The following is a 25,816-nucleotide window of genomic DNA, read 5'->3' on the forward strand; positions in this document are numbered from 1 at the left end:
ATCTCAGGTGGCTAATGGTGGTAGCCAGACCTAAATTCCAGAACTCTAGAATCAAATTCTCTCTTTACTCACCAGGTACCACACCAGCGCTTCTTGCTCAGTATCAGGTAAGTAGCAGTAACCTACCCCAAGTTACCAGAAGCCCTCCTGTAGGATTAGTAAATCAGGGCGGGTGGTGCAGCCTCAGTCCACAGTGACCTGAGCTATAGAAGCCTGACCATGCCCAGAAGGATTTTCAAGGGGAAGGCACTGGAGTGTTTCAAGCTCAAGAGTGGAACAGATTTGAACTTTTAAAAGCTCACTGTGGGGGCGCCTGGGTGCCTCAGTGGATTAAGCCTCTGCCTTCAGCTCAGGTCATGATCTCAGGGTCCTGGGATGGAGCCCCACATCGGGCTCTCTGCTCAGTGGGGAGCCTGCTTCCCCCTCTCTCTCTGCCATCCTCTCTGCCTAATTGTGATCTCTGTCAAATAAATAAATAAAATCTTTTAAAAAAAGGTCACTGTGGAAAATTAATTAGACACTGGAGTGATGCAGAGCCTGGATTTGAGAGGTGCTTGTGGTCCTTCAGGTGAGAGATGAGGGGAGCTTGAATCATGTTGTTGAAATAGAGAAACAAAAGGACTGGAGATACCTTGGAAGTAAAATTGTCAGGATTTGGCTGTAGACTGTCTACAAGGATAGGAGTCCTGGCTGCAGTGTGACTTTAAGACACGTAAGACTCAATTTGTTTTCTCATGGATAAAATGAGGATAATATCTACTATGAGAGATTATTAGTAAAAAAAAAAATTGAAAAGCGCCTAATACATTAGGTATCAACAAATGTTAGATAAGTTTTTTTTTGTTTTATTTTTTTTTAACTTAAAAGAGCTCTTTACGGAATACGTTGGATCTGCAGTAACTTGCCATTTTCAGATAAGATTTGCTTTGAAGTTGCTGGTAGTCAAGTGCCACACAGCTCACCTCTTACTCTATCCTGACAAGAGGCATAGGACTGTGATAAGGGAATCGCGGTGCAGCAACATGTGGTGGAGGGCACCCCAAACTTAGGAGGGATAAACCTGTAGCCCAAACCTGACAATTTTACTGTCTGCCCTGGCAGAACTCTCGTTCCTAGACTGGTGTCTCCACAAGGCGCGGTTAAGCAGCCTTGTGAGGATGAAGGATGAGGGCATGAGCGAAACCAGATGGGTACCGGGCGGGAAGACTGAAGGCGCAGGGACCCGCTCCGCGGCGGAGCCTACGCCTACATCGCGGCCTCCGCCCACTCTTTCTTGGGCAGCCGCTCGTGACGTCACGAGGAGGCGGAGCCGGCTTCGGCCTGGGAGGCGGAGGCAGCGGCGGGGCGGGGCGGAAGCAGCGGCGGGGCGGGGCGGGGCGGGGCGGGAACGTCGCGGAGCGCAGGCCGCGGCGGCGGCGGAGTAGCTAGCAGCCGCAGACAGCGCGGGCCTGCGCCGCAGCCCTGGTGCCGGGTCCCGCGCCCCCTCCTCAGCCCCCTGGCGCGCGCACGCCGGGGCCCTACGGGGCTGGCTGCTGAGCGAGTAGGCAGTGGGACCTGCGCCGTGAGCCGGAGCACTCCCCCACCCCAGCCTAGGCGCACACGGAAGTGGTGAGTGTCGCGGAGGGGAGGTGGAGAACCCTGTGGCGGCCGCGGACGGCCGGGCGAGGGGCGCAGAGCCGGCGCTGGCGGGCGACGCAGCCGCCGCTCTCTGCCCTCGGCGAGCCGCGCACCCCCGGCCACTCAGCAAACGCGGCGCTGGACTGGGGGCCCGGGCGGGCTGGGGGCGTGTGGGTGCGGGCGGGGAGCGGGGGATTTCCAGCCGAGCTGAGCCGGCTGGTGGCTGGGAGGTTGGGGGGCGGGGGCCCCAGGCCGGGAAGGGGGGGGAGGTTAAAGCTCGCCGCCCCCTCCCCCAGAGCACACACCAAGTTTTCATAAACAAGCCTGGAACGCGCTGACATCCTGTTTATACCACCCTGAGATACAGGCGCGGGCTTGAGGTCTGACGTCCCTCGCCCTTGCACCGAGAACTTGACCGCCAGCTCTTTGGCAGAACTGTCGGGGGGGTGTGGGGGGCGGGAGGAGGTTTTCTGGCCTCCGGACGGAGGCCGAGGGTCGTCGTCGTTTTCCTCCTTTGCCATCCCAGCGAGGGAAAGTTTCTGGGCTTTGGGTCCATGTTTGGGGCTAGAAGAGGGTCTTCTGTGGAATCAGGAAACGCCCCTTCCCCTTTTACGTTCTTTTGGGACCCTGGCCCTAGGCAGCCAGCGAGACGGGCGAAAGACTACGCATCCAGAGCGAGAGGGCCAGGGAAGAGGAAGAGTGAGAGAGGGCCCCAGGGAAGTGCGAATTCTACTGTAGTGGGACTGATTAACTGAAACTGGGGCTGGTCTCTGGCCTTCTGTCGTACTCCTCACCCATTCCACGCGTGGTCGCCAAGCTTCAAAGGGAGACGTCGCTTTAGCCGGGCTAGTAAACACCCCTCTCAAGTCACACCTCAAGGTTCCAGGGATGTGGGCTCCTTGGATGTCTCTTTACCATGGAACTTTTTTAGGGAGACTAGATAAAAGGTGTGATTATTGCAGGTGTTCGCAGTTTTTCAATAAACGGTGTATTTTCTGTGAATTCTTGTGTGTCTGTTGGGAAGAGGACCCTGCCACTTTTTCTAATACGTAGCTGTGAGCGGTCTGTCTTCTGCCCCCGTTGAATATATGCTATTAACTTTTTTTTTTCCTTTTTTCTTTTTACGAGTCATAGGTTTTTCTCTCATGGCAGTAGTTCACAGCGGTATATAATTGTCATTGCTTTGAGGAGGAACGCATTAAAAACCTTGTATAGTTAAGTGATGAGTAGAATGCAGACAATTACATGTGATCATGGTGTCTTTGTTGGCAAATTTTTAAGAAAAGGATTCAAATCATGGGCATATACACAGTGCAATTTTTTTTTTAAGATTAGCATTTTACATTGATTAAATGTTTTTTCCTCCCTTTCCAAAACCCCATTTTGTGCTGTTTCTCACTTTTGTTTTTGGTGACTCTGATATTTTTAAGACCAGGGAGTCCTTACTGAAGGATCCGTGTGTTCTTTTGTACTTTATGGTGACGGTTAATGGAGACCATGAGGGTACTAGACATTTGGGGTACAGCATACTGTGTATTATGGAGAAAAATGTCTATGTATAGGTCCAGATCATGTTTAAAGGCATAACTAATCATACTGAGCGATTGTGGACATTTGTGAATAGGAATAATCACAACCTCTTCTTAATTCTATATATCATATTAACTAAGCTCTTTCACTGTATCTTAATTTCTCTAAATAGCTGCAAAAATTATTTTTAAATCTGAGGATTGCAGTGTGAGATGACACACTCCACACTGATTCCCAGTTCCACTATATACTAATTACAACCATTGGGAAATGATAGAGGATAAATAAATTATACATATATAGATAAAAATAATTCAAACATTTTCCAAAATATAATTTATATAACTACATTTCAGTTTGCTATAATTTAAGCAGTCTTGTATCAGTTTGGTTAATGCTATACTTTGATTATCTTTCTAGTCTTTTGGTATCTACCCTTTACAGATTAAGGTATTAAGGTGAATTAGGTTGCAGAATTTTTGCAGCTCAGGCATTTGTTTAAAAGCTGTAAAAATAAAGAATCTTGAGGGTGGAGTTGCTTTTGCAGTAACAGAGACTCGGATTGAATGGCATGAAGAAACTTAAACTGAGTGCTTTTAAGTCAAGATTGTTAGGTCTGCCAGTTTAGATTCTGGGTTCACAAACACTAGTGGTTTCAACTGCAGGCCACAAATTGTAGTGATGTTTCAAAGTTATCATTCAGTTTCTTCTGAATAGCTTTAGGTCATGCATATATTAGGACAGAAACCCAGCTGAAGCAAGTATTGAGAACGTGTAGGTTTATATTCACTTTTATAGGAGGAACCCTGATCTATAACTGAGTTAATAAGGTTTATTAGAAAAGACCAAGATCTGTGTTTTCTAACTCCTCTGATAAGTGTTTTTTCCCCTACATACACACATATTTTATATATTTTCCTTATGTATTTCCTTATTTTTTTCTAATGAGATAATATGCCTTTAGAAAATATATCCTCTGAGATGTGAATATTTGTACAAGGAAATTTTTCTTGTTCATATCCGCATTTTGAAACATTGTTTCAAGTGAATGGGGAATTGGTTAATTGACTCAATGTTCCTGAACAAGCACATCTGATGCTTTGTGATTTCTTGTGTCTCAGTGGTATATGGAGCTTGTCATAGAATAGAGATGCCAAAAAGAACCTCTTGGATTCTTTTAGACCAGTATTTCTCAACTGGGTATGATTTTGTGCTCAAAAAGATATTTGCAATTTCTGGAGACATTTTTGGTTATTATAACTTAGGGGTGGGAGGAGGCAGTGTTTCTGGCATCCAGTGGGTAGAGGCCAAGTATATTGCTAAACATCCTAGGATGTATGGGGCAGCCCCATACAACAAAGAATAACCTGGTTCAAAAGTCAGTAGCACTGGGGTTGAAAAATTCTGTTTTGGAATGCCAGGTGGGGAACAAGAAGATATGGGGATCTGTCATAGCAAATAGCTTCCCTTCAGTTCCCAGTTTTCCTCATCTGTAGAATGGAAATCAGAGTATTCACCATTTCAGAAAGTTGTTGGGGAAAATCAGTTAAATAACACATGATAACTGACGTGCCACACAAATTTTAATTGTTATGGAAACATATTTTAAATAAATTGTTAGATATACCAGTAGTTGAGGAGTAAAGAGGTTAAGGTTATTGAGTGAAAAGATTGGATGGTTTGGTATTACTGAATTCTTTGTTATTAATTTTTTTTGGGTAAAGGATTTAATATAGTTTTCTTATTAGAACATAAACTTTTCAGCTCTGCAGGTTTTTTGAACGTAAGAATTGTTTTCTTAGCATAACAGGAGGGAACACTTCTAGAAAATCAGGAAATTGAGGAAAGTAAAGGAGAAAAGTCATCCATGGTTTACTCCCTTTCCCATTTAAAGACAATCAAATCTTACCAATTTTCTTTTCTGTAAGAGTCCTTAAAATTGGAAGAAGAACTAATGATGGAAAAAGGGGGAGCAGCTGGTGACCAGAGAAGGTACTATCAGTTTCTATGCCCTTCATTTTCTCTTTTTTTTCATAATTACCATGGACAGGTAAATTACATTATGGGAGACATTAGAGAAATTCGTTCATTGTTTTTGTACATTGTTTTGTACTCTGTACTTTGTTTTTGTTCATTGTACGTTTTGTACTCTTGGGCTAACCTCCAAGCCGTGTTCTCATTCGGCATGTTGTTTCCTCTCTGCTTCTTACTCTCCCCTGTACTTGGCTAGGTGTGCCACTATTGCTTCCTGTCTTGAAAACCCGATGGTAACATGGAGTTTTAAACAGCTGCCATGTTGAAGTGACCGGGTTTCAGGGGCAGGAAACTACCTCCTGTGAGTATTCTTCCTTCTGAAGTGCACCAGTTTTTTTGGCAACAAGAAAGCATAAAACATTAAGTTCGTTTCCATGATATATTTACTTCTCAGGTTTTATGATCTGTGATTCTTAGCAGCTGGCAGTGGGCTCAAATTTTTCCTTGGTGCTCCGTGAATAAATTGCCCAGTCCCTAGGCAAGACCTGCTTTAGAAGAAAAATGAAAATTTCTTTAAGTCTACTCTAGCCAAAAGACAGAGCTGGTCTTTGTTAGGATATTTTTAATCTGTGGTAACCCAGTTTACTTTACAGTAATATTCACTCAACACTTTGTTCATTCCTTTATTCATTCCGTAAATACTTGTTGAGCCCCTGCTATGAATCTCGGGGTGTGAATAAACTGAACAAAACATGTAAAAATCCTTGTCTTTATAGAGTTTACAGTCTAGTGGAAGAACCTTGAAGCTGTTCATTCAGGGTTTCTCAGTTGTAGATTTTACATATACAAAAAAGTAAGTCCTACTTTGGGAATGTAGAATGTTTCCTAGGAACCTTCATGGCACTCCTTTAATGTCTGAGGACTAAGAACTGGCTTCCTACCTTTCCTCCGTTTTTTTATGTTACAGATTAATTAACTCTGTATAAGCAAACATCTCTGCAGTACCTACTCATTTCTGGTAGATGAATAAGACAGTTTATATGGAAATAAGCCTGTTGTATATAACTGTCACACAGTTGGGTGATGCTATAATAGAAATTGGAATTAAGAGTGCTGGGACCCCTGAAGAAAGCTAAACCTAGCTTGAAGCCCTGGCCACTGCTTTTTTGAAGAGGTTTCACTAGAGTTGGGCTTTGAGGAGTGAGTAGGAGTTCTCTTGTCTAGGGATGGGAAGGGACTCTAGGCAGAGATGGAGCATGCAAAGGCAGGCAGATATGTGGTGTGGGTGACAAACTTGGAAGGCAGCCACTGTGATTAGAGCAGAATAGGGGGAGGCAGCAGAAGAAGGTGAGGCTGGACATGTAGGATGGGGCCAGACTGTGAAGACTGAGACTGTCCTCAAGTCTTCGAGCAGTTTGAGGTTAGGGGCAGTGGTCTGTGTTGAATGAATGGGGAGCCATTCGTAATTCTTGAGCTCAAGCACATAACATCATTAGCAAATGAAACAACTGTGAAACGCTGAAAGGATCAGCTTCAATCCACCGTTATCTTTTCCTCCCTGTCACAGAAAACATTTCTTTCTTATCCACCCCTTATCAACTATCCAGAAGACTGCTAGGAGGCAGGAAATGTTTCAAGCCACAAGAGATGTCATGGAATCCATATGTGCTTTCCCGATAGTAGAGAAACTACTTTGATTTGCTTGTAATTTATAAAGAGTTTCTTGACAGCCCATTTAACTGGTGTTCAAGTCAGCAGGAAATTAACTACAAACATAAGAGACAGGAGTTATTAAGAGGATGACTCCAAGAAGGTACATTCTCTGAGACAGGCAGTGTTAATTTTTATCTTGGAAGTGAGTGAGAAGCAGAATGAAAAGCAGAACCATAACTCAAAAAGTGAAACAGTTTGGGTGATGCCATTTAGTGGAGGGGCAAATGCCATTGTAAATACCCTAGTCGCCGTCACAACACAGGATGGTAATTGGTGTTGCTAATGATGACCAAGCCATTAAGAAGAGGCTGGGTTGTGGAGCATACACTGCAAAGGGCAGGATAGATTGGTCTCTAGCAGAAAAGGGCAACCCTAGTGGTTGGGCTTTTGGGAGGTGCGAAAGTGGTGGGCGGGGATGAAGTAAGAAGCTGCTGTCACGATTGCAATAGGACAAGCTCAAAGAAGAGATTTTCTTCAGAACGAGAAGCCAGTGAGGAATCTTTGCTCACAAGAGGTGCTTTAACTCTTCAGGGAAAGAGTTATTTAGGAATAACTTGAACCCAGCTGGGAAAGGCTAAATCAGTTTCCACTTAACTACACCTCGAGATGGAAAACAGAGTTATTGTGTTTTCACCTTGTTTTTTATAATCTGTGTTTTTGGTGGCTCAGGAGCCAGTCTGCTTGTTTTGATCCTAGCAGTGATAATGTGGGCAACTTAAGCTTGTTTCTTTATCAATAAAATGAAAGTAAAGATGTTCCTACCTGTAAGATTGTTTTGAGGATTGAATAACTACACCTGAAGATTTTGGAATGGTGCCAGGCACATGGCGTAAGCTAAACATGTGTTAGCTTTATTTTTTAATTTTTATTTATTTTTTATTGGTGAATATGCTTCGGGCTGAAAGCAAAGAGCTCAGATTGTATTCAGGATGCTTTAAGATGGTAGGGAAGGGGACCTATTAAATACAAAACAGTAGCTGAAACATTCTGTATTAAGAAAGACTTCAATTAGAAATGGTTAAATCAAAAAAGTTTAGGCACTTAAAGTTTCTCAAATCTAGAGTTTATTGTGTAGACAGCACCAAAGGTGATACATTAGGTTCTGCTGTATTTTTAAGGAAAAATGAGAAACAAAGGTGCCTTTAGTTTAACTTAAAAGGTCACGCAAGGTATATAATTCAGTAGGAATGTATTAGACTTTCTGGGAAAGTCAATATAAAGGTTCTGTGTTGCTCTCACTGATTGAGTTTACTTAGGAAGTGGCAGAAACACAGGCATACCCGTTTTAAAATGGTGTCTTCAGAGTTGTGTGACACAAAAAATCTTGTAAGTCAGATGATGTGTTAGGAGTTTTGCTGTTTAAGCAATTAGAAGAGTTTGAAGGAACTCTGAAATATATATTCAGTTTCTCATGAATGCTGTTTTATCAGTTTCTATTTCCATATATGTGCTTTCCAAAAGCAAAGTTTACCCAAAATATAAATGGTACGAAAAGTTGGCCCTTCCTCCTAATCATATTTTAAATAGGCATTTACTTCCTTCTCAGTGTTGCATTTGTATTCTCAAGAACAGTTGCCACATAGTTGGAGTAGAGCTTGATCTTTTCATTCCATGTTCTTGGATGGCAAAGAAATTAGCTGTATCTTCCCATTTGAGAAGGATAAAGAAAGTAAAACTCCCTACTTTGTATTTGTGGAAGAGAAGTCTAGCTCAAATGATGAATAGGTTGACCTGTAGGTATTTAAAAAATAAATTTAGGCTTATCATTTTCAGCTGTATTGGGTAATTCCAACAAGTTTGAATGTATATATGGGGTAGAAATAGTTAAGAACAATTTTTAATTAATGCAACTCTTGTTTTTAATAGTGATTTAAAGGGCCTCCAGCTATTAGAACTGACAACAGTTCATTCAATTAAGCACAATTATGTCTGCAGACTTATTTACACTGTTAATTTGCTCAAGCTGTAGCAAGGCTGTAATTCATAGCATTTTTTTTCAATTAGTAGAATTTATAATCTTTTATTTATAGTGAGAGAAAAAACAAAGTAAAAAAATAAGGAGAAAACAATCTGTCAAATGTATGTTTTCCCAGTAAAAAATTCTGTTATTAAACAAGCTCTCACACAGGGAGGCAGACAGATGTGATTTATATAATAAAGAGATGCAATGGATCTTTTACTGTATACCTGCAAACTCATTTTAGGGCTGATTCACAAAACAGACTTAAAAGAAGTTAGATGCATAATGCCTAAATTTAATATTCTGGCTGTTTTTTTGTTTGTTTTTTGTTTTTTTCAGTTAAAGCCATTCTGTAAAAGTAGGTAGGTCTCCTAATAACCGTATATTAGTTTTCTAATTGGAAAAATCATTTGATATATGGTGGTATCCCCAAAGAATCCCATCATTTTACTTGGTTAGAATGACCATTCACTCAGGTTGGTTAGAAGTGGGAGGGAGAAGTCAGAGAAAGCCAACTGGCCGGAATGTAAGTTGTAAGCCCACTTGATGTGGATTTAGGAGGTTGGCCACTAGAGATGCACAAACTGGCTGAGATTAAAAATGCTTTTAGGTTTTCATGTTTATTCCTTTATTTAATAATTACCTGTAAATCATGTATTATGTGAGAGGAAGACCTGATTCCTGCCCTCCGGAAGCTTCCTTGCTAGTGGAAAACACAATAATTCAACAATTATACAGCTGTTTGTTATAATTATGCTAAGTACCAGGAGAGATGTCTTAGTTTTCTATAGAGGTTGAAGGCAGTACAAAGGGGGGGGGTGTCTCAGTGGTATATATTTTTTGGAAGATTGAAATCTGAAGGGTAAAAGAGTTAGCCAGGCTAAGAGGAAGGGGAGGGTTTTTTTCCAAAGGAAACAGCATGTGCAAAGGACCTGGGGTGGAACCAACACTGCAGCTGGAACAGAGGATAAAGATTCAGGCTGCTGAGGCAGACAGGAACCTGATTAGGCAGGGCCTTGTGAGCCATATTATTTTAGGCCTTATAATATAAAAGGGGAAATTGAAGGATTTAAAACAGGGCAGTGACATGATGGGACTTAAGTCATTGTATGGAAAAAAAAAAAAGAAGGATCCCTTCCTCACTTGCTGCTCCCCTTGGAGCTCCTCTCTCTGGCCACTCTCTGCTTAATGCCTTGAAAGCCTTCACTTCCTCCCACTCACTCATTCTTTAATTCTTTGCAACCTGCCACCTCCACACTCTTGAGCCTTCTTTGAGGTCACTGGTGACCTTCTTGCTGTCACACTTTGACCTTTTTTTTTCTGTTCTTGTTATCTAAGACGTATGATGCTCCTAAACACCCTCTTCGTGAAAGATGCCGCACTGCTGTCTGGCTTCTGAAACATAGTACCTGTCTCCTTCCTTTCTGTGTCTTTGCTCTCTTCTCTGCTTCTCATCTCTCCCTTTCCCCTAGTGAAGACTTTTCCCCAAGCTGCTGTGAATGTCAAGAGCCATTTTGTTCCTAAAACTGTGCAGATGACTTGCTTTCATTGAACTCCGGTTGTGGAGCAGCTTCAGGCATGATTCAAAGCACTGGTTTAGAAAAACCAGCATGATTTAGAAAAACCAGCATGATTCAAAGCACTGGTTTAGAAAAACCAGCAACTTCAGGCATGATTCAAAGCACTGGTTTAGAAAACAAAAGGCAAGGCCTTTCCTTAAAGAGCCAGCCTTCTAAGATGTCACACCTGTCCATAAATAAGATAATTTCTGGTGGTGATAAATGCAATAAAGAAAATAAGGTAGTGGATAGAGAATGCCGAAGTGGATGGGAGAGGGGCTTCCTCCTAGACAGTGACATGGGAGTTCAGGCCTGAATAATGAGTAGGAGCCAGGCCATGTGGTGATCTAGAAGGAGAGTATACAAGGCAGGGAGAGTGGCAGATGCCCAAGCCCCACAGAGGGTGGTCTTTCCATTTCATGCTGGGCCCCCTTAACTGACTTTCTTATTGACACCTTCCATTTAACTGCTTCAAAATTGGTATCTCTCTTTCTGACCCCACCATACCAATGGCAGATTTCTCTGTTCCTCTTAATACCATCTCTCTTCACCACCCTCAAAACCTCTTAGATCAGCAGTCAGAGAACTTTTTCCACGAAGGGAAAGACAGTAAATATTTTCAGCTTTGAGGGCCAGGCCACCTCTGTCACAACTATACAATTCTTTTGGAGAACTAAAGCAAATGTAGACAATATATAAACCAATGAGTATGGCTGTGTTCTGATTTTATGTATGGGCCCTGAAATTTGAATTTTCACATGTCACAAAATATTATTTTTGCCTCAACTACTTAAAAACATAAAAATTTGTACAGCTAAGAAGCTGTACAAGTGATATAGGAGACAGGAGGACAAGTGAAAATAGGAGACAGACCGGATTTGGTCCTGGGCCAAAGTTTGCTGACCCTTGCCTTAGACTCATCTTGACTCCTCTCCTTCCCTTCTCCCCACCCACAGACTGCAGTCTGCCCAGTGCTCTCAGTGCTCCCTCCCAGCATTTACACCTTTGCCTGCTCTCCAGTCCCCTGCCTCTGACCCAGCTTTCTTTTACCAGCATGATCCCAGCAATCTCTAACATAGTCTTCCTGCCTCCAGCCCTTTCCCTCTAGTCTGTCCTCCACACAGACATTGAATAGTCTTGCTACTGGATTCAGGTCATGGAATTGTCCTGACCATAAGCCTTCATCAGTCCCAATTGCATACAGAAAATTGTCTAAACTCCACCTTAGCGTGGCATTCAGGGCTCCTCATGGTAAGACCTCAACTTTTCAGTTGCTTCTCCCATTTTTCCCATTCTGCACTGTGCCAAAATAGATTATTTACTGTTTTGCATTCAGGCCTTAAACATTTCTTCTATTTTTCTGCGTTCTTCTTTTCTAATGGACTTGGCCCGTGTCTTGTGCTCTTCACCATCTGTCAAAATTCTCTACCTTTCAAGGTCCTTTCAAATGTTCCTGATCCCACCCACCCCCAACAAGAGATACACATACACACACGTAGTTTTCCAGTGGTATGCAGTCCTCTTTTGTAGGGCATCACGTTTGGCTTTATGCCTTAGTTCTTTAGTAAGCTGGCTCTCTCGTACAGTCCCAAGGCCCTTGAGGCCAGGAACGATCTCATTCACTATATTATCGCCTTTCACAGTGGGCACATGGGTTTTTATTGAATGAATGCTATGTTCTGTGTAGATATATACAATTTGTAGACATTCTCAATGGGAATGTTTTGTTGATGGGGATTTGGTCAGATTAAATCCTTCAGTCTTATATAAAGAGGTACACTTTTATGAAAGATCTGGTGTTTTGGAAGACTTTGGTTGTATTCTTGGTCCTGTCACTAACTTAGTAAATAAGTTCAGGCAAATTACTAATGTTCCTCTTCAGGAATTGATATGTTTCCTTTTTATAAAAAAGAGAAAAGAGTGCTCTTTAATTAATAACATTTCCTTGCCAGAAAGCTCAGGCCCAAGTTATTTGCTTGTTTTAGGTTGCTGTCCATTTTTCTGGGCAGACAATATAGTCTCCCCGCCTCAGTCTTCCACCAGATTGTATGTCACATGTATTAAGTCCTTCTCTAATGAATTGTTCTGTTATATGTCTCTTTTATATTCATATAGGTAGCCTTAACTCTTTGGGTCATAGAAATGTAAATAGTAAATACTAGCCCCTTGGTTTACCCATCCCTGAGGTGATACCAAGATGGTAGGAGAGGTAAGTATCTCAAAAGAAATAGGTAAACGGGGCAATATGGGAAACAGGACATGGGTTTGGAGAAAAGGAGAAAAGCGCTTTATAAGTGTCTTGTGATCTCTTGGTTACATATGCTTGGGACGGGTTATGTCTCCCAGGTCTGTGGTGTGTAGTACATCTTTGCAAGTAGGAAGGAGAGAGAGCATGAGACTCAAGATTAGTAAACTTTCATGGGTCAGCTATTGTATGTGCTTTGCATTTGGTATTTAATCCTTTAACAGCCAGGGAATTGGATCATGACAGCATCATTTTCCAGATGAGCAAACAAAGCTAGTAAATGGCAGACATGAAATTCAGATTTGAAGCTCTCTGGCATTAAAAACAAAAACATCCTATCTACTCTTTCTCCCCTACCCACAGCTTTACTGAGGTATAACTGGAAAATGCTTCTCTCAGAGAACCCTTTCTATTGTCTTGTCTCTTGCCTCTTTGTTTTTTTGTTTATTTGTTTGCTGACATTGGCTTTTAAACTATGCTACTTGTGTCTGTCCTGTTTTATGGAGTAATGCTTCTGAAGCAATTTTTGGTTCTCAGAGACATGCCTCGTGCACCTGTATTGTATTTGGTGGTGTTAGATGGCTAGGTAATAAAGAGGATCTGAAAGGACTGGTTTTTGTTGGGGGGATGGGGGTAAAACAGGTGACTGGGTTCATTTAGCTGTCCTAAACATTTAGAGTTCAGTACTTTCTTATGAAATATTTTTGACAGTGTAAACAAACTTGGTTTACTGTTGCTTTTTATTACTTGGTTGTTAGATAACATGTCCCATGTTTACAGTGTTTTGATCTGAGTATACCAGATGTGTTGTGAAAAGCAGCCTGGACTTGGAACCAGGAAGAACTGGGTCTAAAGCTGTCCTCTGCCACTTGCTGGCTTTGTGACTTTGGGCTCATAATTGGTCAGTTTTTCTCATCTATAAGGTGGATTTAATAGTGCCTATCACAAAGGTGGTTTTGTGAGGGTTAAATGAGGTCGAACATAGGGAATAGCTTCAGACAGTGCCTGGGATTCAGCGGGATTTAGCAGCATTCAATAAATTTTACCCACTCCTACCTCAGATACTGAAAATTGCAAGGGAATCTGTAAATGATTATGTAATGTTTAGATGTTTATAAGTGGGAACTTTATTGATATTACTCAAGTTATGAACTTCTGATGCAGGAAACCCCCATATGCAAATGGCTGGCTTCCTATTGCTACAAAAGCACCAGTATAACATAGTGGCTCAGACTTCCAAATCTGGAACCAGAGTCTGTGGGTTTGAATTCTGCTTTATTATACTAGCTGAGTGATCCTGGGCAAGTTATTCGATCTCTTTGTGTCATGGTTTTCTCCTCTGTAAGATGAGGATAATAATGGTACGTACTTTTTAGGTTGTGAGGATTGCATGAGCACGCATGCGCGTGCATGTATGTGTACGTGCGCCAGCACCCCGTCAGGGCTTGTCACTACTGTTATTTATGATCCCTCCTATCTTCGCTTCATTGTGTAGACAGCCCATAAGTCCCTGGAAATTCCTTGGAATTCCCTCTCAAATCTTCTCTTACCAGGAGGATCCTAATACATCCTATACATTACAAATCTGTCTTTTCCCTCTATCTTCCATCCCTTCTCAGTGACTTCATTTTAATTCAGACTCTCCTTTTCTCACACTCAGCAGCCTTCTTCCTTGTACGTTTCTTATCTAGACACTTAAAAAATATGGTTTTGTTTTATGTGGAAGCTAAACATTTTCTGACAATGAATGATAAACCCAGCTATGCGTTAAGTGTACTTTTATGCCAAAGAAGATGAACGCTATGTAGTTTCAGGCAAGTAAAAAAAATGTATAAACTTCTTTATTGTGTATTGAATGCTTACTCTGTGCCCAACATTCAGATCGGTACAGGAAGGCTCAGAATGATTGAATAACATGTTTAAAGGCATCCATTTTTTAAGTGGAGGCACCTGGATTTGATCAAAGTGAGGCCTACCTGGCTCTTGGTCTCAAAATTCCTGAGATTAGTTGTCTTAAAGCCCTCAGGCACCTCCTCACCACTCTATCTGCATCCCTCATTAAGCTACACTCTGCTTACCCTTAAGTTCCAGCTTTCAAAATGACCAGATCACTCACAGTTCTCTTTGATGCGCTAATATTTTCTGCTCTCTTTGCAGGGCCCATGTATATTGTTTCAGATACGTTAAGTGTTAAATTGGTCTTTTGTGTGTTGGCTTGGAAACCTAACCACATTTATGCCAGTGTGTGTTGGGGGAGAATGGACTTTAAATTTCAGATAACCATCTGGGAATGAATTTTTAAAAAGGCAAAACCTTTCATAAACTGGAGAGTACCAGTGTATTTGTTTGAGTATATTACCTCCAGTGATACACTTGAAAGGCTTATATGTCATGCCTGAATTATGCACATTCTGGAATTTATACACATTATTGCACTTATTTGCTTAGCTGTCTGTTCTCATCTGTGGCTGACTTTTGTATCCACCACAACCATGGTGTTTGGCACATACTAGGAACCCTATGAAGAGACCTATTTAGTCCTCTTTAAAAAAATCAATGGTTTTTTATACTTTTCTGTATGCTTGATATAGTCCAATAAAAAAAAAAATCAATGCAGTAAGGTTCAGGCAACGTTGAAAGAGGAATATTGCCACACAGTTACCAATCAGATATAAATACTGCTTATGCTAGGCTGAATTGAGACATTTAAAGGTCTTTGGGAGCCAGACACTTAAGAGAATGTTGCTTTGATAATTGGGAGGCAAGGAAAGCAGTCAAACAAGTTCTTTCTTGACTTGGAGTCTTGTTTACTTTTCTCAGGTTAGAAGTGATAGCTTGAACGGTTTTAAGTAATTGTAGAGACAGGTCTGCCATGAATCCCAGCATACTGGGTTCTAAGTTTATAGACATTTTCTAGTTGGTGTTGTTTAAAGGTTAGTAGCTCACAATGATCAGAAAATCTTATAAGAGTTGGAAGAAATAGGAGTCACCCAGGGATACTTCCTCAGTTTTATAAAAGAGAAAACTAAGAATCAGAACATTCATATGACTTGCCCAAGACCTCTGCGGGCCACCATTTTGTGTATTTTAAAAAATACAGCCTCAGGGCACCTGGGTGGCATAGTTGGTTAAGCGTCAGACTATTGATCTCATCTCAGGTCTTGATCTGAGGGGCATGAGGTCAAGCTCCGCACTGGACTCCGCACAGAGCATAGAACCTACTTAACAACAACAACAACAAAAAACAGCCTTGTGCTGGATTTGTGATTGAGTTATAAAATTATACAGAAGATATTTACATGTAGAACTTAAGAAATGAAATGCCCATTTGTTGAAATAGTTGGGAGAAGTTTAAGATGTATTTGTAGGTAGAAGATTTAGTGATTAAGAGAAATTTGGATTATGTAGGATCCAGCCATTGGACACTGGACATTGTAAAGGACAGTGTCTTGCAGGAGAAGAGAGAAAGGTGCTCTCTTTGGCTCTTGCCTCACTGGAAGTTCCAGAGGTTAGGGACCAAGTCTCTCTTGATTATCCTTTAGTTCTAGTTCAGCCCTGTGCCTTCTATCGAGCAGATGGTCAGTAAGTATTATTGAACACATAAATGCTAATCATAAGATGATTAGCTGACTATGGGTTTGTGTTGTGAAAGGCCTATCTGATATTTTGACTGGCATTTCTTTTTTATGTTGTTCCTTTTATCAGGAGAGAAGACCCTTTACAAAGCATCCCCAGCCTGTTAGACCTTAATGGGGGTAACAGTTAATATCAGAATAGCAAAAAGCAAAGTGTTGAGAGCTCATTACAGATAAAAAGGAGCTCTCCTGTATAACTTTCATTTGAGACTTAAGGCAGCCAAGATTCCGAGAGGGGAAGTGATTGTGAGCTAGACCCAAGCCCTGGCACTCTCCCACTGGGCCCCAGGGCTGCACTTGACTGTTGTTGACTGGTTTGAGGGAACAGCATAGCCTGTAATACACCTCCTACCTGCCCCCCCCCCTCCCATTGCATTCTGCTCAAGTCCAGCTGCTTCTCTGTTGCCACCTGGCTCCACAGAGCCTCCTGGAGGCTTGGTCTTTATGTCTGCTGCCTTCTGGTCACAGTCAAGGCCTTTATCACATAACTGGGTCAGAGTGACAGCTCTCACCATATTTTTGCTGTGGGAGTGAAGCCTCAGGAAGTAATTGAGTCAAGGTATTTTTGGCTGAAACCTGGTGTGTCAAAGTAAGATAGTCTGCTCACCTTGACTTGGGCCTCTGAGGAGAGAAAAAATTTTAAACCTCTTCTGACCTTTTCCTTAAATCATTAAAAAGCTACAGCCTACAAATTCAAAAATAATTGTAACCATTTGATTTTATACAAGAAAGATACATATTCTATGGAGTCTTTTCTGATCTGTATCATGTTTAGTTTCTATAGATAGTAGGCACTTGCATTTTTAGTTGTTTCTCTGAAGAGTTATATTGGAATTTCAGATAAATTTTCCAGTCTGTGTTCAACAAGTATAGTTTAATACAGAATACATTTAGCCATTCTTTTGTTTACTTTCAGAGAAGTCAGGATTAAGCCTGATATTGGTGCTTCCTAGGCAATCATTTGAAACTTGCTGTACCTCCTGGAGTCTTCTTTTAAAATTTTATTTAGCATTTTAAAGAAGTTAAATACTGTACTTGAATTTTAGAAAAATTAAATAAAAATTCCAAGACCTATCACTCAGATAAACATTTTTGTTAATATTTTAGTGTTTATGATTTCAGACTTTGTTTCATGAATAATGACCTATAAATTAAAAAAAAAAATTCAAGGAGATCATAGAACATAATGCTGTTTTGTAATCTGTTTTTTTTTTCACCAAATGATTCCTCACAGTTTTATCCCCACGTGGTAATAAGTTTTGGCTAGGTGACATAACTTTTTATGATATACAGTTTTTCTTAGTATGAATGAACGAAAGTTCATTTATCTGACCCTCTAAAGAAGAACATACTATTTTTCCTACTCTAAATAATCCTGTTGAAAACATCTTCGTGCCTCCATTTCTGTGGAATTTTCTGATTATTTCCTTAAAAGACTGTAAATGATACTCTTTTCTGAATTTTCCTCATATTTTAAGATTTTGGATACTTATTTATGCCATCATTTGAAAAGCGTGTGCTGTAGTCTAATGGAAGCATCTTACATCTGCCCAGTTCGGGGTTTTAGAACAGCGAGTTCTGTAGGTTCTTTGGTTGAATATACAGTTCTGGGGACTTTGGATGCCTTAGCAGTGTTTCTAACAGATTTTCCTCACAGTACCATAAACATTCTGGGCTGCCAGATTCCAAGATTTACTTTGAAGGTGTGAGGTGGAAGTCAAAGAATAGGAAGAGAATTATACAGATAAGATCTCTCATCTTATCTTAAAAGAACTTGACCCTTTACCACGTCTTCAGACCAATGCTTCATTAACTATAGGTTCTCTTGGTTTGGTTTTCACTAATTACTGACACAGTTTAATTTTTATCAAATATAAATCTAATTTAAAAAATGACAGGACTGCTTAGGTTTAACGGCAGTCATATGAACCAGGAGGCATATCCTTCAGTAGCTGGAGGATAATCCTGTGGAAGAGAGAGGCTTTATTATTTTGTGTTTACCAGGTGTGTTGCAGTGAACTTTTGAAAACTCTTCCAAGTAAAATAGGGTCTTCTTTTTTTTCCCTCCTTAATGATTAAACTACTGGCTGCTAGTCTGTCATGACAAAGATACCCAAAAGCAATTGCAGAGGATGGATCTTTTACTGATTAGTGGTTATAAAGATTTCACATGGATAGTATTCTCAGTGTTCTGAAGTTATTTTATTGGTCAGATCTGTTTCCATGAAGTCAGCCAGGCTAGTTATCTCTGCAGAGACTTGTGACAACAAGCTTGTAGCTGCATTCCCTGGGGAGCATAGTATGCTTTCAAGATCTTTGCTTCAGGCACTTCCATGCAGCCTGCTGCTGTGGGCCTTTCAGATTCTCCATGTGAAACCGGTTTGATATTAACTCATAGCATGACAGCTGTTTAGATAGCCTCTTTGCATAAGTCAAAGTCTGCAGAGCTAGCACCATGCTCGCCACATTAATTTCTTTTCTCTTTATTTGCTCCTTTCTTCATGCCTCCTCGTTCATATGAGCGCCGTTATACCTAAGCAGTCCTGTCATTTTTAAAATTAGATTTGTATTTGATAAAATTAAACTGTGTCAGTAATTAGTGAAAACCAAACCATGAGAACCTGTAGTTAATAAAGTATTGGGTTGAAGACGTGGTAAAGGGTCAAGTTCTTTAAACACAGATGAGAGATCTTATCTGTATATTATCTTCCTGTTCTTTGACTTCAGTGTTAGTGTGTTCCATCAAAACCCTCTGTTTCAGGTCATAACCTAGGCAGTCTTTTCTATGTTATACTTCAGGTAATTTAGAAACATTTATACTTCTAACTCAGTCTGTTTCTATATAAACCTTTTATGCTTTGTGTGTTTCTCCTATGTATAATCTAGTGTAGACTTAGTGATTTTTTAAAAATTATTTTTTCTTCATACATGCAATAGCATTCTGGACTAACATAGTGATATATTTACCAACTTGAATTTAAATTGAAATTGTACTCACAAAATCATGGAATTGTGTACTACTGTTCTACTAAAGGTATGTGATACTGCAGATACAATTCCAAATGGAGCTGTGGAGAGAAAATTCTTATTCAAGGACCTATAGCTCAGCGTGATTGCTTTTCTTTTGGATTTCTGTGTTCTCTCCTGGTGAGTTAAACCAAAAGAGAAGATATTGGGGTTTATTTTCCCCTGTACCTAGAGCCTCTTAAGAGGAGGAGGGGGGAAGAATCTGTGAACTTCAGTGATAATCAAGGCATGATCCCTTCATTAGGAGCCCTTGTTTCTGTTACTCTCCTTGGTCTCATTTCTTGCCACAGTAAGGTTTTTCTCCAAGTAGCTTGAAGGAGAACAACTGCGCGCCCCAAGGTGGTATTCTTTCAGCTTTCATTCATCAAATCTCCCAGAAGGTCTCTTGAGTCACCCTTTTGATCCCATAGGTAGATAGTGGTTGGTCAGGCCTGGGTCATGGAGGGGGTTGGTCAGGCAGGACATGGAACTGTAGTCTTAACACCAAATGGGAAGAGAGGCTGCTAGACAGATAAAGATAATGTCTACCATAACATCTTGAGCTGGCAGTTCAAAAAAATTTTTTTGTTTCTAATTGCCGTGAAATATACAACATAAAATTTACCATCTTAGCCATTTTAAAGTTACAGTTCAAAAGTATTAAGTACATTCATACTGTTTTGCAACTTGTCTCCAGAACTCTCTTTGTTTTGCAAAACTGAAAATATATTCCCAATTAAATGCACCTTCCCCCCCCCCGCCCCCATCCTCCTCCCTCTATCCCCTGGCTACCACCATTTTACTTTCTGTCTCTGTGAATGTGACTATTCTGGGTACCTCATGTGAGTGGAATCCCACTGTAGAGGTGGAAGATTTTTCCTTTCTTGCAGGTTCTTCAGCTGGTCTAATAATTAAATTGACATCAGATCAACAGGAGAAAAACAAATTTAATTTTATACATGTGGAAGCTCATAAAAATATGAGACTAAAGGAAGTGACCAAAGCAGGCAGCTTTTTATACCTTAAACAATAAATTTGTGAAGAAGTGACAAGACAAAAAGTCTGGGCTTGGGGTAGTAAATAAATGTAGAAGTAACAAGTTACATTTCTATAGCCTTCTCTACCATGAATTTTCTATTTCTAGCAGTAAGGATGCTTTCTGTCCTGTAGGTGCAAGGTGGATACCCTTCACATGGGGAATTTATTTCCTGTTGTCAGGGGGACAGAGGAGGGTCAGAGTGTCCTTCTTGTACTGGCCATTTCTTAAGTAACTTTAATTCGAAATAATCCATATGCCAGAGTGGCATTGTAGGGTGGCCTGCCTGAAACTCCTTCAATGTAGTATTTATCCTTTTGTGGTTGACTTATTTCACTTAGCATAGTGTCCTCAGGAATCATCCATGTTGTAGCATGTGCCAGACTTTCCTTCCTTAAAACTGAATTCGTATGCCATTGAATGTACCTACCACATTTTGTGTATCCATTCATTTGTCGACCGACACTTGTGTTGCCTCATGCCTTTTGGCTGTTATAAATAACCCCATGAATATGGAAGTACAGATACCTCTTTGAGACCCTGGTTTCAGCTGCTTTGTGACTTGGCAGTTTTTAGACAACTCTGACTCAAACAGGACCAAAACTAAGTTAATCTTTCCCCTTAAAAATTGCCCTTCATTTTAACCTCTCTCTCTTATCACCTTCACTGGTCGCCGAAGCCTGATCCTGGGGCGTTTTCGACTCCTTGCTCATGGACTGTTAGTCACGGAGCTTTACCAGTTTTTAACTTTTAAACATCCTTTTAGTCCAGTGCTTCCCTGAGTATGTTTGTTCTGAAGGTGTCCTGTGAATAAAGGATTTCGTGGTCAGGTTGAGTTTGGGAATTGTGTGTTGCTTAGTTTATCCTCTTCTTGGAGAACCAGAAAGTCTGTTAACAGACTGAAGTCTCGGGAAGTCTCACAGTAAAGAAACTATTAGATGTTGCTCAGTCAGCTCTTTTCCGGCTATACTTGATCATGGAGCCACTGTTTGACTTAACACACTGACACGGACTGGAGTGAGAAGTGCAGCTCTCCTCTCCTTGCTTTTCTCTCCCTTTTCTCTCTTGCTTGGACTGGAGCCCAAACCTCGGAAATCAGGCCTTATAAATCCTTTTTTTTTTTTTTTTTTTTTTCCATCTCATCGATCCATTTCGCAGTCAGTTGAAGCCTCCTTCTCTTGGAATGAGAGAACATATACAATTAAATAGATAGGGTTATAAATCATTTGCTGATCTGCTAGAGAAGGCTGTCCTCTGGTTCATCTGCAGTTGCCGCAGACTGGGAATGCTGTGTGGACAGAGTGTTATGTGGTGGAGAATAGCGTGGACAGTAGAGTTAGGATATTCTCTGTGGGCAAGTTATTTAACTTCTCTCAGTTTACTCATCTGGAAAACTAAGATAATAATAGTACCTACCTCATAGGGTAGCTCTGAAATAACTGAGTCCTATATTTAAAGCACTTAGCTTTAAAGCACTGCGATATGTAAGTGCCCAATAGCTGTTAGTTGTTATTTCTCTCCTGCCTCCCGCTGTGGGGAGCATTGTTTCAATCATATTGCAAAAGACGATCTATGGTTCCTCTGGGGTTCCTTACTTGGAGATTTTGCACGTATTTCCATAGTTCATCCCCCAATGAAGGAAAAATGCATCTGATGACATTATCCGTAATTAACTTTGTTGGTGCTCAGTAACTGGAAAATATGGACCATCCTTTTGTTAGTGTAAAATGTTTGCTTTGTTTAACAAACACCTATTCTCAAAACCTAGAAAGCAGAATATTGGAGGAAACACTGTGGAAGGAAGTATGGTTACGGGTGAACAGGTGACTTGGAGGATTTTTATTTTTACTGAGTGAAATATTTTCCTTTGAGAGTTTCAGCAGGTAAGAGCATGAATTCCTGTCATAGTCCTGTGACTGTGGGCAAGTTACCTAATGCCTTGCCACTTACTTCTGTACCACCATTTGCTTGTTTACAGAAATGGAGTTGGTTATACTTGCGAGGGTTAATTTGAGTATTAAATGAGATGACATATACAGAAAACATAGCCTCTGTAGGTAGTGTGTAATGGTTTCCTCTCCTTCCAGGGAAGTAGAAGAGAATCACTGTGTGATGGATTGCTCAGCTCCAGTGATCCTCACAGTGTGGGTGGCAAACCTCCCTCTTACCCAGGCTTACTTGGCAAGCCTTTTAAACATTATTATTATTATTGTTGTTATTGGTGGTAGTGTTAATATTTTGTTTGGCATGGGCGCTGTGTTTACATGGTTCTCAAAGCCAACCGATATAACATGGTACAAATTGAGAAGGCTTGCTCCTGTCCTTGTTCCTGTCAGCCTCCTTCTCTGCCTGCTTAAGTACCCTTGTATTAATTACTTGTGTTCAGATACAATTAATACAAGTGTCTACTTTCTTCTCTAAAGGGTCGCATACTCTGTATACTGTTCTGACTTTGCTTTTTTCATTTTGCAGTATATCCTTCTCACTTTCCTTATTAGGACATAGAATATTTCCTTATTCATATGCATGCATGCAAGTGTGTGTGTGTGTGTGTGTGTATGTATGTATTAGAGCTCCAGAGTTTTCCACTGTGAATGTACTGTGTTTACTTAACCAGTCCCCATACATGGACATTTGTTGTTTGTTTTTTTTTTTCCACATTTTTGCTGTTGCAAACAGTGCTTCTTCATATGTACGAGGTTGGACAAATTCCCAGTTGGTATTGTTGGATTAAGAGATAAATGTATTTATAATTTGTATTAATATGGTAACTTGCTCTGCATGGGGTTTGTACAATTTTGCATACATTGGCATGCATTTATTTTTATTTTTATGTGTGCATTGCAGATAGTTGTTACCCCTCCCTCTATACCTTTTTTGAGCTGCCATCTTGTTAATGTGGAGAGTATTGTACAAGTGAAGAGATCTCTTCCTGTTGTTCCTAAGTGGCCCTGGGCTGTTCAGATCCTGTGTTTTCCAAGCCAGATACTCTGGCACAGGGCTGTAGTGGGGTGTGAGATGAGGCATTCTGCCTATCTTATCTGTTCTTGTCCCTGTCTTGGGATGTGAGGATGGAACGGTTGGGTGTATTGTGTGCCTGAGGCACCAGGTGGGTCTGGGGAGACAGTCATTTGCTCTGTTCATAAAATGTTATTGGCTACTATCTCCCCTCCTTGAAAGTTACTTATTTTTTTAAGGAGTTATGTTCATAGCTTTATGCAAAAGTTGTTTCTGTTTATTGAAGATTTAGAATTAAGGGAAAAAAAACACTTAGAATCTCACAATCATTGTTAATATTTTAATGAATATCTTCTCAATTTTATATGGTCATTGTAAGTGGTCATGATATATTGCATGATATTTTATAACCTTCCTTTCATTTATTAGTGTATTATGAATGTCATTCTATCTTCCAATAATCATAAACACACATATGTACATGTTTTATATGTATGTGTGCATGTTTAAATGGAATTCTGTTGGATGGCTTCACCAAGATTCTGTGTTCCTTAGATGAACATTTGAGATTGTTTTGTCAGTCATTTTTATTTTATTTTTCATATTTCATTTATTTATTAGCACTAGCAGGGGGAGGGAAAGAGGAGGCCTGCTCCCGACACAGGGCTTGATCTCAGAACCCTAAGATCATGATCTGAGCTGAAGGCAGATGCTTAACTGACTGAGCCACCCAGGCACCCGTTGTTAGTCATTTTAAACAGCCTTATAATGAAGATCCTTGTAGCTAAATCTTGTATATCATTGTTATTTGCTTAGAAGAAATTCCTAGAAGTAGAACTGTTGGGTCAAAGTACACGTGCAGTTTTTCTCCAAAGATGGCATACTGTTTATATTTCTAAATGAGGATACTTGTTTCATCACATCTAATCAACTTGTGGACATTGTAATCTTTTAAAACTTGCTGATCTTTTAGTAAAAAATGGTTAACCTATATTTTACTCTCTAGATTTTTTTTCTTTTTTTTCGTACTTGAGAATTAATATTTTCTTTGTGGATTGCCTTGTCATGCCCTTTGCCCATTTTATTATTGGTGTGTTTCTTCTTGATTTTTTAGAACACTGTAAATGTACAGGATAGTAACTTTTTCTCAAATATGGTACAAATATTTTTCTTCAGCTTGTTTGCCTATATATTTATGGTCTTTGGATAGAGAAGTTATATATTTTCATGTAAAATATATTTTATATTTTATATATTTATTATTTATTAAATATTTAATATTAATTTAATTTAACAAATCAATTAAATAGTTATTTAATTAAATAAACAAATTATTAATAAATATTAAATATTTAATAAACATATTTTTATATTTATAAATATAAAATATAGAAAATATATTTTATATTTATATTTTATATTTTCATTTTGTATTTTCATTACTCATATCTACCAGACATTTTTTTAAAAAAAGACTTTATTTATTTGAGAGAGACAGTGATCGTGAGTGGGGAAGGAACAGAGGGAGGGAGACAAGCAGACTCTGTGCTGAATGTGGACCCTGACATGGGGCTCAGGCCCACAACCCTGAGATCATGACCTGAGCCACAATTAAGGGTTGGATACTCAACTGACTGAGTCACCCAGGTGCCCCTCTACCAAACATTTCTACTTTTGATGTCATGTTGGAGAGACCTTTTGACTTCCCTGATTGCATAAATATTTATCTCATTTAGACTAAGTAGTTGGTATACCTAGTGTTTTTAAATGATGGGGCATTTATTTTAGTGTATGGTATAGGATGAATGCTGACTTAATATTTTCTTCTGATTGGGCTATCTAGTTGTCCCACCGCACACACGCAAAATTATCATTCTTCCCTCTGATTTGAAATCCGTGTTTTAAAAAATTGTTCTGTTTTTTACAAACACACTTGAAAAGTTGTACTAAAGCTCTATGGAAATGGACATTAGAACACTAGGCTGTTTTCAGGCAGTTGGTGTCAGGGTGATATTGAGCAGGTAGCTTAACCTCTCTTCGACTAGATTTTTTTCGTGAAATCACATCTTACCATCCACCAGAGTTGTTTATGAAGATCTGACAAGATAATGGATATCAATAATAAAATTCTATATAGAGAGTGTTTATAATGCTACCAAGTAGGCAGGGCCAGGCATTACTAAGAAACTATAACCGTAGTTAGAACTAATAAGACAACATAAGAAAAAGTTACAATTTTTAGTTTTGGAGGAATTAGGAAAAAAAAAACAACAGAATAGCTTCTCTGGCTTTAGAGTAATTTCCTATTAGCCAAGTAGAAGACAATCACTAAACTAAAAATAAGCATGTTATAATTATTTTAAAAATCTTTATAGAATTAAATATAGTATTTAATTTCCTTAATGATTGAAAATAGAAAGCAAATGTAATGCCGCATTTAACTTTTCACATGATGATATTCTTCATTTGGTCTTTTTCTTTCTTTTGAAAAAATTAAGACAGTTCCATTATTTTGAACAAGAAATTGTGTAAACAACCAAAAATAATGCCCCACAGTATAGAGAGGTTCTTCCCCCATTGGGT

At 39.9% G+C, this 25,816-nt stretch overlaps 1 protein-coding gene across 2 annotated transcripts in view; it reads left to right on the forward strand.

Moving 5' to 3' along the window:
- The window catches only part of JAK1 (Janus kinase 1), a 222,090-nt gene that overhangs the window by 95,423 nt on the left and 100,851 nt on the right, over positions 1–25,816 (forward strand). The window contains exon 1 of one of the 2 annotated variants that reach the window (XM_080802620.1): positions 1,364–1,608. The exons of the other annotated variant lie outside the window; for it this stretch is intronic. The gene's annotated coding sequence lies outside the window, so the exon portion shown is untranslated. Of the gene's footprint in view, positions 1–1,363; positions 1,609–25,816 lie in introns of those variants that run through there. 2 annotated transcript variants of the gene reach the window in all.

Source organism: Martes martes (assembly GCF_963455335.1).
Source record: "Martes martes genome assembly, chromosome: 4".
Lineage (NCBI taxonomy): Eukaryota > Metazoa > Chordata > Mammalia > Carnivora > Mustelidae > Martes > Martes martes.